Genomic DNA, 6392 nt, shown 5'->3' on the forward strand with positions numbered 1-6392 from the left:
TTTTCAAAAAGATGTGTTTTCAGACCAGTTTTGAAAGATTGAAATGAAGGAGAGTGGCGAAGATCGCGAGATAAACTGTTCCAGGCATATGGAGCTGAATAAGGAAAGGAAGATTCACCGAAGGATCGGGTATTAACACGGGGAGCAAGTAGCCGCCGTGAATCGGGAGATGGTCGGAGTTGTCGACGGGGTGTGTAGGTTTGAATCAGTTCTCTCAGATACTGAGGAGAAGCACCCAAAATGGAGTTGAAGGTGAGAATTGCAACTTTGTACTGAATGCGGGCAAAAATTGGTAACCAGTGGAGAGAACGCAGAAGATGAGTGATATTGTCAGTCTTTTTGGTTCTAAAGATTAATCTTGCTCCTGCGTTTTGAACTTTCTGGAGTTTTTGTATTAAGTATCTAGGACAACTAATGAGGACTGAGTTACAGTAATCTAGTCTGGACAAGACAAGAGAGCACACCAGTTTGTGTGATACGGATAATCGTTCGTGGGCTGCAACTCCCACGTTCGTTCGTATGTATACGAGTGGGCTTTTACGAGTATGACCGTGTTTACCCCGCCATGTAGGCAGCCATACTCTTTTTTCGGGGGGTTGCATGCTGGGTATGTTTTTGTTTCCATAACCCACCGAACACTGAAATGGATTACAAGATATCTAACGTGCGTAATTGTTCTGTTTGCGTATACACACGATGGGGTTCAGGCACAAACAGGTCTGCACATATGTTGACCTGGGAGATCGGAAAAATCTCCACCCTTTACCCACCAGGCACAGTTACCGAGATTCGAATCCGGGACCCTCGGATTGAAAGTCCAACGCTTTAACCACTCGGCTATTGCGCCCGTCGGATAATCTATTCAAATACAGACCATTACTCATGAAAGGATGCAAACACATGATCACATAACAAATCAACAAGTAATACGCGGTCATTTCAGAGAGAAACAAACTTAGTTCAGTATTGTAAAACATCAGAGGTGATCGCGGTTCTGAATGCTTTGGATAGATTGATAAATTACTAAGTGCGAATAGTCCGTCAAATTACGAATTGCGAATAGTCCTTTCATGTGTAAACGCCATGCGTAACGCTAATCTAAGCTGACTGGAAACTTTAAAGAATTTAGGCAATATGTACTTTGTTCCACAGAGAGAGAGAGAGACAAGACCAGACAAGACCAGACAAGACAAATGGTTTATTGTACATCGGCCTCAGGCCATTATACAAAAACATGGTAAGAGTGGGTGTTGGGGGACAGGGTCTGGTGCGGTCGGGGGTCGGGGGGGGGGAGGGGGTGGGAGGTGGGGGTGGGGGGGTCGGAGGGGTACAATCTGGATGAACACATCAATATTAAGAACATTGCTATAATGCTACATTGCTAATTGCTATAACTGCTATAATTGCTGTGGTATGAACTCGTGTGCTGGCAAATCTCAACAGAATCAGACAAGCTGATGAAGTCGAAGGGGATGTTTTGGTTATCACTGATTGTCGTTCAGCCGGCAAAAATTCGAGGGTTGACCAACTTCTTTAATGATTACACACACGCGCGCGCGCGCACACACACACGTTGATAATGATAATAATAATAATATAAACAACGTGCTTATAATGTACATATGACATTTCTTAGCATTTTAACATCATGTTTGTAGTGTCGTTTTAATTCACCAACATCACAAACATATATAAGGTGTGAAATTAATGAAGAAACGTCTGTTCAGTAATCACCATTAACCGTATGAGATGTTTTCTTGAAGCCATGAAATATATATTGAGACAGATTACGCCTATGTGGGTCATAATCTGCTTGGAGCAATATGCAAATGGGAACCTTCTTTGAATCTTTTAGAAATTTTATTCTTAAATCTGCATACACTGGGCATTCAAACAGAAAATGCAATTCATTTTCGGTTTTTGATATACAAAAGGGGCAGCATCTTTTCTGGTTCGAACTGCTATAACGATGAATATTATTATTGAGAGGAAGTACACCAAGTCTGATCTGAGAGAGAGCAACTGTAAAGCAGTAAATACCAGCATTCATTATGTATTTTTCTCTCTCAAAGACAACCTTAAATGATCGATAATGTGAATATGTCTCTTTATCTCGAATAGCCCCAGACCATTCCTGAATAAATATGTCGACCAGACGTTGTTTGAATATATTTAAGAACAATTTAACATCCCTAATCCCTTGTCGTAGCCACACACTACCGAAACCAGTTTGACATAAAATTTCTCTTATTTGTGTAACCCAGCAGTTCTTTCCCTTTTCATCTAAATATCGTAACAAGTCGTAAGCTTTTTGTGGTAACCGTTGCTGATCCATTTCCAGAAGTTTAAACCAGTACCTGAGGCAGTTTATGTACGAGTTCACGTACAATGAATAGCGTCCCAGTTCGCCATACACTATCTTGTTGGTTGTGCGCACAGGAACCCCTAAAAATCTGTTGCGTGCCATAATATGAACATTTTCGGTATTATCCAATCGTTGCATTCCCCATATTTCAGAAGAGTAAAGTAATATTAGTTTTATTTTTGTATCAAAAAGGTATCAGGCGACATATCTTTATATTTTCGAAAAGCTCTGTTTAGGCTTAATAGCGCTTTCTTGCCTTTCGTTACCAAATGATCAGTGCCCCGTTTAAGACTGATTTTGGTGGTGAAACTAAAACCAAGATAAGTAAATTCGCTCACAACTTCGAGTGGTACGCCTTCATAAAACCATTTTTCTCTTTTACCCAAGAATCCGCCTTTGCGAAAAACCATAATTTTTGTTTTGTTTGTTTTTATTTACACTAAGGTTCATGCTTTCACAGCATGCCTTTAGACAGTTTAACTGTGTTTGTAGACCTGAGGGAGTGGATGAGAGCAAAACAACATCGTCGGCAAAAAGAAATATGAACAATTCCATAATTCCGGGAAGCATTTCAATACCATGCTTTCCATTTCTTGATACATGATCTGCTAACTGGTTAATAAAAAGAGAAAATAAGTTGGGGCTTAATAAACATCCTTGACGAACACCAACAGTACAGGCAAAATAATCTGATAGCTGATAGTTTATCCTTACACATGACATTAATGAATCATACATAGCCCGAAGTGAACATAAAAACTTTCCTTTTATTCCATTGTTGTTTTTTTTTATTATATATATATACATACCAACAGTCTATCATGTCGAACAGAGTCAAAAGCTTTCTTAAAATCCACAAAAGCAACATATATTTTTTTACCTTTTTTTGTTTAGACTATTCTGGACCATAGCATAGAGAGTAAAAATGTAATCTATAGTAGAGTGATGTTTTCGAAAACCAGCTTGACATTTAGAGATTAGCCTATCATCTTCTAGCCATAAATACAACCTTGAATTCAACACAACTGTGTAACGTTTGGATATGATACTAAGGAGAGACACCCATCTGAAATTATCTGCATCTTCTATATCACGTTTTCTATGGATTGGTATAACAATAGCTTTTGCCCATTCCTGTGGGTATTCCCCCTCATTGAATGTAGTATTAAATAGTTTTGGTAATAAGGAAATAATTTCCTTCCCACATAATTTCAACATTTCTGCACTTACACCATAAGACCACCCAGACAACATCAAGCCCATCTAGAAGCTGGGACACACATGGGTTTGCCCAAGTTACTTGGGGACAGGGGACGCAACCCTTCCGTGCTGGGCTGCCCACCCAGGTCCGACCCGGATCCACTTGGTTTTGTCCAAGTTACTTGGGGACAGGGGATGCAACCCTTCCTGGGTGGGCTACCCACCCGAATCCTACCCGTTTACCACTTGACAAGAGATAGGTGGCCACTTACGCAACACACTGGCCCTTGTCTTACTTGGTAAAACCCATGTAAAGCCCAAGTGAAACCAGTGGTTTTCAGTTGAGCGAGGAGAGTTTCTTAATTTTCATATCGTGGGGTTTATTTAACCATTGTTTTCGATATCAGACACTTCAGGGTTATGTGTGCATGGATGTGAATGTGTCATTTCAATCACGAAATGATAACGTAATATTCTTGTTTTTCTTACACGTACGTAGGCTTTTAAATTACCCCTCTCAATTACTTGGGTGTGCTCTTTCCCTCCCTCCCCCCCCCCCCCCCCACACCCCCACCTTACACACACACACACACACACACACACACACACATACACACACAGTCACTCACTTCTGTTGTCACACCATTCCGTTCAAATCCATGACTGAACAGTAAACCTTCCCCTTCCTACCCCTCTCTCTCACACACACACAGAGCCTCTCCCCAGCTTCCCTTCCAACCTCTCCCGGTCATTTCGTAATTCCAACCCCCTTCCATCGCCCAAGCTGACCACAGCCATTTTAACAAAGAGAGCTCAAAGGGGTGCAGTCATCTTGTTGACACTTTGTTGCTGAGAGGAGTGAAAGGTAAGATTTCTTGTTCATTTGTTTGTTTTTGCAATGGTTGAAAATGAGTTAGAAAATCTGTAACACTGGAAAAGAGAAAAAGTAGCAGAGCAAGCATTCAGAAACACATGAACAGTGACTAAATGACTTTAGCAATAATACTGGTTTAGAGCCAGTGTCAGGAAGTTCACGTTCTAATGACTGTACCTCTAACAGTTTCGTTTATGCAAAGTCTGTGAGAGTGACTAAATATAGTAAATGTGCTTTTAGGGAAAATAGTCAGGGAATAAGCGTGATGCTTGAATCTTTAGGAATTGAAAAGAGAAGTATATATCATATGACACTTAGCAGGCTGAGTCAGAAGGGAGAGAGGGTTCTGAGAGTGGTGTTGGGGTATGAGGGGCGGTGGATGGCATGAGAGATGGGATGAGAATAGTGTGTGTCTGTCTGTCTGTCTGTCTGTGTTTGTCTGTCTGTGTATGATTATATTTCAATGTACATACTTTCTTAACTTACCTGTAACTTAGCATTAACTTATTAATTACATTTTGTTTTATTCAATTAATGAAATAATGTTTGCACATTTTGAAAAGTGATAATCTGTACGTGTGTCAACTATAAATCAGTCTTTGAGTCTTGAATCTTATGTAACTGAACAGTTAGTGTACACGACACTAGAAATTCTGCTGCTGATACTTTTGAAAGATTTGTTTAGGATTCAGATATATATATATATATATATACCCACCAGCGCTGCCTTCGCACCATCCTCAGCATCCACTGGAGTGACTACATCACAAATGTCGAGGTCCTGGAGCAGGCAAAGACTATCAGCATCGAGGCAGTGCTGCTAAAGACCCAGCTACGTTGGGCAGGGCACGTGTCCAGGATGGAGGACCACCGCCTGCCCAAGATCGCGCTGTATGGCGAACTGTCCACTGGCCACCGTGACAGAGGAGCACCCAAGAAGAGATACAAAGACTCCTTGAAGAAAGCTCTCGGTGCCTGTCACATTGACCATCGCCAGTGGTCCGCAGTAGCCGCTGATCGAGAGACCTGGCGACGCACCATCCACCAAGCTGTCTCCTCCTTCGAAAACAACCGCAGGGCCAGCCTTGAGGACAAACGCAGAAGGAGGAAGAACCACGACGCTGCAGCCGCGAACCCAGACCAGACTTTCCCTTGCAACCGCTGCGGCCGACTCTGCTTTTCCCGCATTGGCCTTGTCAGCCATGAACGTGCCTGCATCAGACGTGGACAACGCCCTTCCTAGATCTTCGTCAGCGAAGCCAGGCCATGATATATATATATATATGGTTATTCAGCCAAAGCCGTATACTACTGTACTGTGCATGCATATATAATTATATTTAATAAATGGTAGTGGTGTAACAACGTTATTAGGTAATAACGGGAGTAACTAAAAAGCCAATATCCAGTAAACTAACATGCCTTTGGATCATTTTACCTGAAGGAAAGCTGAAATATATCTTTCCACATTTTGCGTCAGTGAAGAAAATATTGGCCTTTATATTTCTGTTTCCATTAAACTTCAGCTGCACAGTCATCAGAATGATACCCAGAAGACATCAGACCATGAAAATGGGAAGGAGCAGGACACAGATCGACCTGCCGGAGGAGCACTTTTCAGCTGTTTCCTCCGGTCAGCAGCAGTGGTAAGTGATATGAGAGAGATATTTTTCTACAGAAATTTGCCAGAGGAGGCTTTTTTTGCTATGGATTCTTTTACATGCCTAAGCAAGCTGCACTTGCTTTGCCCGTTTTTAGCTTTTTAATGGCAAGTTTCACTTCCTCTTCTGTAATAATTGTACTTAAGATGTGCTCTGGCTCTTCAAACCGATCAAACTCGCGAAGCTCATGACTGAATTCATCAGTATTATTTCCAAGAACATTCTTATAATGTTCATACCATTCATCAATCTTCATATTGTTGCTAAGTTTTTTGTTATTTTTTTCCACATC

At 41.3% G+C, this 6392-nt stretch overlaps 1 long non-coding RNA gene across 1 annotated transcript; it reads left to right on the forward strand.

Annotated features, from left to right (window-relative positions):
* Positions 1-224: 224 nt before the first annotated feature.
* On the forward strand, positions 225-6006 carry LOC143284360 (uncharacterized). Its single transcript, XR_013055515.1, has 3 exons — positions 225-252; positions 4350-4430; positions 5966-6006. It is a non-coding gene; the product is annotated as an uncharacterized LOC143284360 (long non-coding RNA).
* The last annotated feature ends 386 nt before the right edge of the window (positions 6007-6392 follow it).

The sequence above is a fragment of the Babylonia areolata genome, chromosome 7 (genome assembly GCF_041734735.1).
Source record: "Babylonia areolata isolate BAREFJ2019XMU chromosome 7, ASM4173473v1, whole genome shotgun sequence".
In the NCBI taxonomy this organism is placed as follows: Eukaryota; Metazoa; Mollusca; class Gastropoda; order Neogastropoda; family Buccinidae; genus Babylonia; species Babylonia areolata.